Source organism: Equus caballus, chromosome 21 (assembly GCF_041296265.1).
Source record: "Equus caballus isolate H_3958 breed thoroughbred chromosome 21, TB-T2T, whole genome shotgun sequence".
NCBI classification, from domain to species: Eukaryota; Metazoa; Chordata; class Mammalia; order Perissodactyla; family Equidae; genus Equus; species Equus caballus.
The window spans coordinates 9810033-9817193 of NC_091704.1; positions in this window are offsets into that span (position 1 = coordinate 9810033).

The window sequence follows — 7161 nt, forward strand, 5'->3', positions numbered from 1 at the left end:
TTAGGACTTGTTTCATATGATGTATCTTGAATAATGTTCCATGTGTTCTTGAGGAAAATGTGTTTCTTCAGCTGTTGAATTGAATTTCCTATATAAATCATTTAGGTCTATTTTGTCTAAAGTATGGTTCATTCCAACATTTTCTTGTTGATTTTCTTTCTGGATGATATATGCATTTTTGATCATGGATATTGAAACCCACTACCATTACTGTATTGTCTATTTCTCCCTTTAGTTGTTTTTTTTTTTTTGCTTTTGTATTCGTTTAGTATGTTTAGGTGCTCCTACTCTGTGTACATGTATATTTATAATTGTTATATCATCCTGAGAAAGTAAACTTCTTATCATTATAAGACATTATCATTGTATCATCTTTATCTCTTGTTACTCATTTTGGCTTAAAGTCTATTTTGTCTGATATAAGTATAGCTAGTCCTGCTCTCTTTTGGTCTCCAGATACATGAATATCTTTATTCATCCTTTCATTTTGATGCTGTATGTGTCTTTAAAACTGAAGTGATTTTCTTGTAGGCAACATACAATTGAGTCTTGGTTTTTGTATCCATCTAGCCACTCTATGTCTTTTGATAAGACAATTTAGTCCATTTACATTTAAAGTAATATCGATAGGTAAGGACTTACTAATGCCATCTTCTTGTTTTTTTTCTGGCTATTTTGTAGTTCATGTGTTTCTTTCTCTTCTCTTGCTGTCTACATTTGTGAAATAATTATTTTCCATCGGGGCTTGCTTTGATTTCTTTCTCTTTATTTTTTCTGGAGTCTACTGTAGATTTTTGCTTTGTAGTTACCATGATGTTTACATTAAACATCTTACATATGTAACAGACTATTTTATGCAGATACATTAAATTCCAATTGCTTACAAAACTTTACCATTTTACTCCTGCTTTTGTATTTCTGAGGTCAGCATTTACATCTTTTTGTATTTGATATCCATTAACAAATTGCTGTAGATTTAACTATTTTAATACTTTCATCCTTTAACTTTTGTAACTGGATTTACCTTCTTAACACATTACCAAATTACAATTTTAGGGTATTCTGACTCTGACTATATGCATACCTTTACCAGTGTGTTTTATATTTTCATAGGTTATGCTGTACATTTTTAAAGCCACCTTTTTAAATTTACAATAATACCTGACATGGGCCCAGAAGAATCATGAAATAATGAGGCAGTAAATGCCTGAATATTAAGACATTATTTTTCCAGAAAAAGAAAATCATTCCCTGGCTGAACAGATCTGAGGATAACATGAAAATCTAGAAGTCAGAATTCGTAGATTTGGGGCTGGCCCCATGGCCAAGTGGTTAAGTTCATGTGCTACCCTTCCATGGCCCAGGGTTTTGCCAGTTCAGATCCCAGGTTTGGATATGGAAGCACTCATCAAGCCATGCTGAGGTGGCATCCCACATAGCACAACCAGAAGGATCTGCAGCTAGAATATAGAACTATGTACTGGGGGGATTTGGGGAGAAGAAGAAGAAGGAGGAGGAGAAGAAGAACGAGTTCATAGATTTATGAATTTCCAAGTTAGTATGCGAAAGCACAAACACTAGCTGGTAAGGGTAAAAGCCTTTTTTCTCTACTGGGGATATAGAAATATAGATCCAAAAGCCTACATTGATGTTGAAGGGATTGTAAGACTTCTGAAAAATATATATTTTGGGAGTGCTTTGATGACAAGTCAAAAGCAGAGTTCAATGAACATGAGATTATAAGAAATACATAGTTGAAAGTGGAAATCTAAAAAAAGCATGCTAAGAGTAAATCACAAACCCAAAGTCCTGCACATAAACAGTAACCAGTACAATTAAAAACTAATGTGATTTATTATCTAAAGATGTGTTTCCTGAGATGGAAATTCAAATATCTCTACGTGTTGTGCAGGATGTCGGGTTGTCCATTGTACAGTCTGTACAGGATGCTGGCAACTGGGTATGCTTTATCAACTTCTATGACAATCATATAAAATGATTTTCTCTGTTAATGACTTCTGTTATATGTAGAGATGATAAGAAATTATTAGATAAAATCATGGACCATTTTTTACTCATTTCCAGAGTTCAGTCTGAATAATCACAAGGCCACACCATCTATTTCAATTACATGAACTATAATTATTTTACTCTCTATATGCCCACTTAGGTACTCCTAATGCTATGTTTTTTTATATATGAACTGCTGAATCAAAAGTCATTAAAATAATGTAGTGACTCAAGTAAGAATTTTGGAAAAATGCTGTATTTGACTGAGTTTATGTCATATCTACCAATTCTGCCACCAAACTGTTTACACAATCTTTTGCAAAATATAAGAAAATAAAATTCAAGAAAAGAACCTCATAATAAATCAAAATTAATAGTTCAATATATGAAAAAGGCTACAGTTGCTTTCACTCTGGAAATAAGGAAATTAAGAGAAAGTCAGAAACTTTGTGTTTATGGACGTTAATGTGATGGAGAATATACATTAAAATAATATAACAATATAATTCATTTATTTCTGTATTCTGCTCATTTAAATTATGATTAAAAGAACTTAATTTTTTTTAGAGATTCTTTTTATTTGTTATTATGGTCAATATACTGACTCATTAATGAATTAACTGGAAAGAGAAATCTCCTTTCATTTATTCTTATCTAGATGTATTTTAAAGATATTGTTGTAGGTTAATAAAAGTCTATGTTCTTCATTCTCAACAAAATATTGTCTTCTAATCTTTAATCTATACATATATATACCTATATAAACATATAAAATGTCATCAGAATTCTTTCCACTGTTTACTTTTTGCTTTAAAAGTCACTGCTATGAAATTTATTGAGCAAAATCTATTGAGGAATGCATGTTTTGAGTTTATAAATTCTGAGCTTTGATTTGCACCATCAGATATGTAAATATTTAATATTCCAAAATTTAAAATCATCATAGAGCTTCATAATCAACATTCTACTATTACTTCAGAATATTAGCTTCTCCTTGGATCATTGCTATAAGTATTTTTAAATCTTCCCATATTTGCTAAACCATTTGGGACAAAGGTAATATTTCAGAGTCATTTAAATTTATTGTAATTTTTTGGTGAAATTAAATGACATCACAAATTTATTAGTTCTTTGTGCTTCCTCTTGGGTTTCTTTACATATATTTTCCTATATTAATAATTTTGTGCTGATTTGAATTCTATATGTATTATAAATACACATTCTTGCTATATATTTTAAGTATATATTCCCTGTCATATCTTTTAATATTGATTATGCTTCCAGTTGTCTTAGAAAGTTTATTATTTCTCAAATTATGAAAATACTTTAGATTCTGTATGGCTTCTGTTTTGTATCACGTTGAAAAAAGGCAACCATCCTCCCTCTTCCAGAAAATAATAGAGCAAAAATAGCCTGTGTGGTTTTTTTTAAGTATTTACATAATTTTATTTCAAATTTTGACCTTGCACAGATTTGGGATTAATTTAGGAATTTGGTGTGAGTTGTAGAATATGGTTTTTTGTTTTATTCAAAATATGCTCTACGGTTGCCCAGATTGTGTTTGTCACTAATACACTTTTATCAACAATATTTGGTAACAATTCTTTCTGTTACACTAAATTTACATATCTCAATTTCAGGACTCTGCATTCTGAGACAGTGTTCTGTGTGTTTCTTTGTTATATAGGAGTCATACTCTTTTATTCAGAGCAGCATTTTATAGTGTATTTTTACATCTAACAGTAAATGCACGAGTGTGGTTTTCTTCAAATACTATTTGGAATAATTTGCAAGCAATACAGGGAACGATGTATCATGTTCCATGACAGCACTGATATGAAATCAGCAGAATCTAGGAACAAACGCTTCAATTTCTTTAATGAATAACAACTAAGACATACGTATATCTTCTTTGGTGGGTGTCTGTTAAAGTCTTTAGCCTATTTTTAAGTAAATTTGTTTTTTCTTCGAGTTGATTTTAAGATTCTTTACATATTTTGGATAGCAGATGTGTCTTTTGCAAGTATTTTTTCTCAATCTGTGACTTGTCTTCATATTCTCTCAACATGGTCTTTCACAAAGCAAAAGTTTTCAATGTTAATGAAGTCCATCTTATTCATTATTTCTTGTGTGGACCATGCCTTTAGTGTTACATTTAAAAAGTCAACACCATACCCAAAGCATTGTAGCTTTTTCCTAATATTCAGTTTTATAGTTTTAAGGTTCACATTCAAGTCCATAATCCATTTTTATTTAGTTTTTGTTATGTGTGTAAGATCTGTCTAGATTCATTTTTTTGCATGTAAATATCCACTTGTTCCAGCACCATTTTTTGAAAAGACCATCTTTGCCACATTCCATTTCCTTTGTTCCTTTGTTCCTTTGTCACAGATCACTTCAGTATATTCATGTGGGTCTATTTCTTGGCTTTCTGTTCTGTTTCATTTATATATCTATTCTTTTGCTAACACCACACTGTCTCAATTACTCTATCTTCATTACTGTATGAAATCTTAAAGGTAAGTAGTATCAGTTCAACTTTGTTCTTCTCCAGCATTGTGTTGGCTATTCTGGATCTTTTACCTCTCCACATAAACTTTAGAGTCAGTTTTCATTTCATTGTATTCTGCAATATTTTTATAATTTTTGTTCTTTGCACATTCTAACTAGGCTCCTACTTCAGAACCTTAAACCAGTTCATTTCCTTTGAACACATTACTACTAAAAATATTCATAGCTATTTCCCTCAATTTCTTCAGGTCTGTACTTAAATGTCAATGTGACAGAGAATTCATCTATGTGCCTTCAATGTAAACAAGTTACTGTCTTATGCTCCTACTCTACTCTTCTTTTGCTTTTCCTTCACATATAGTGGACCATCTGTTGGGTGTGTTTCCATCTCTTTATTCTTTAATTTATATATTTTGAAAGCCCACCTTTATTTCTGACAAATAGTTGTTGCCTGTATAATATTTGTTGAATAAGTAAATGCAACTTGTATAGATTAGATTATTAGTCCACAATTATTAACCCCCCCATGAACACAGAGCTATGCCGTATACATGGGAGGGATATGTTTTATTGATCCCTTGACTCTGGCCCTGGCTATGGGACTTGGCTAATAGACTCTGGATGAAAGGCACTCCAAGTCTTTTCTGCAAGAGGTTTCTCCTTGAAAGGTTGAAATTCCACCATGAGATGAACATGATATAAGTTTTCGCTGTCCATTTAGCTTGCTTACGAAGAGTAAGAGACATGTGGAACCAACAAGGTCTCACTAGCTAGCCAATCAAACTATATAATTGTGTGAAATAAATGCTTATTGCTTTATGCCACTGAGATTGTGTGGCTGTCTTTTGTGTGCCACAATAATTAAAATAGTAAAATGCTGAATAGTATGGGAATATAATACATAAGCCAAACACAGACTTAACCATATATATAATCTTCATGTGCCATTCAAGTGTTACAATTGTTATTCCTTTCATGTATCTGTTGGTCATTTGTATGTCTTCTTTGGAAAAATGTTTATTAGGACATCTGTCCAGTTTTTTAATTAGATTTGTTTTATTTTGTTTTTGAGTTTTATGATTCCTTCATATATTTTGAATATTAACTCTTTCTTGGATATACAATTTCCAAAATTTTCTCTCCCATTCAGTAGGTCACCTGACCATTTGTTGATGGTTGCCTTTACTTTGTAGAAGTTTTTTTTTCTCTTTTTTCAGTGACGAAAGTTTGCCTTGACCTAACATCTGTTTCCAATCTTCCTCTTCTCCTGCCTGAGAAAGATTAACCCTGAGCTACATCTGTGCCAGTTTTCCTCTATTTTGTATGTGTGTCACCACCCAAGCATGGCTGCTGAGTGGTGTGGCTCTGTGCCTGAATTCCAAAGCTGTGAACCTGGGCCACTAAAGCAGAGCACAACAAACTTAACCACTATGCCATGGTGCAGACCCCAGAAGATTTTACTATTTGATGTAGGCTCATTTGTTTATTTATGCTTTTGTTGCCTTTGCTTTTGGAGACAGATCCAAAAAGTCATTGCCAAAACTGATGACAAAGAGTTTACTGCCTTTGTTTTCTTCTAGGAGTTTCATGGTTTGGGTATTACATTCAAAACTTTAATTCATTTTGAGTTAGTTTTTATGTATGTTATAAAACTGAAGTCTAATTTCACTTTTTTGCATGTGGTTGTTGTTTTCCCAACACAACTTATTAAAGAGATTGTCCTTTTCCCATTGTATAATTTTTTATCCTGTGTCATAAATTAATTGATCAAATAGACATAGATTTATTTCTGGACTCCCAATTCTGTTCCATTGATCTATGACTCTCCTTTTATGCCAACACAACACTGTTTTGATTACTCTAGCTTTGTAATATATAGTTTGAAATATAATATAGTTTGAAATGATGAAGCATGATACCTCCTATCATGTTTTTCTTTCTCAAAATTGCTTTGGAAATTTTGGATATCTTGTGGTGCCATACAAATTTTAGGATTGCTTGTTATATTTCTGTGACAAATCGCCATTGAAATTGCAATAGATATTCCATTGAATCTGTAGATTCCTATGGGTAATATGGATGATTTAACAAGTTTACTTGTTCCAATCCATGAACATAGACTATATTTTCACTTATTTGTGACTTCTTCAATTTTTTCACCAATGTCTTATAGTTTCTAGGTGCAGGACTGTCACTTTGGTTAAATTTACTTCTAGGTATTTTATTCTTTCCATGCAATTATAAATGGGATGATTTTCTTAATTCCTCCCTCTGATGGTTTGTTGTAAGTGCATAGAAACACAACAGGTTTTTGTATACTGTTTTTGTCCCCTGAAGGTTTACTAAATACTATATTAGTTTTAACTAATAAATTTAGATGCCATTTCTTTCTTTCATTTTCTCTTTTTGCCTAATCATCCTGGCAAGGACATCCAGTGCTATGTTGAATAAAAGTGATGAGAATTGGCATACTTGTCTTGTTCTTGACCTTATAACGAAAAGCTTTCAGCTTTTCACCATTAAGTGTATTGTTACCTGTAAACTTGTCATATATGTCCTTTATTGTGTTGAGGTACATTCCCTCTATACCCACTTTGTTGAGAATATTTATTATAAGTGGTTGGGGGAATTTATCAAGTT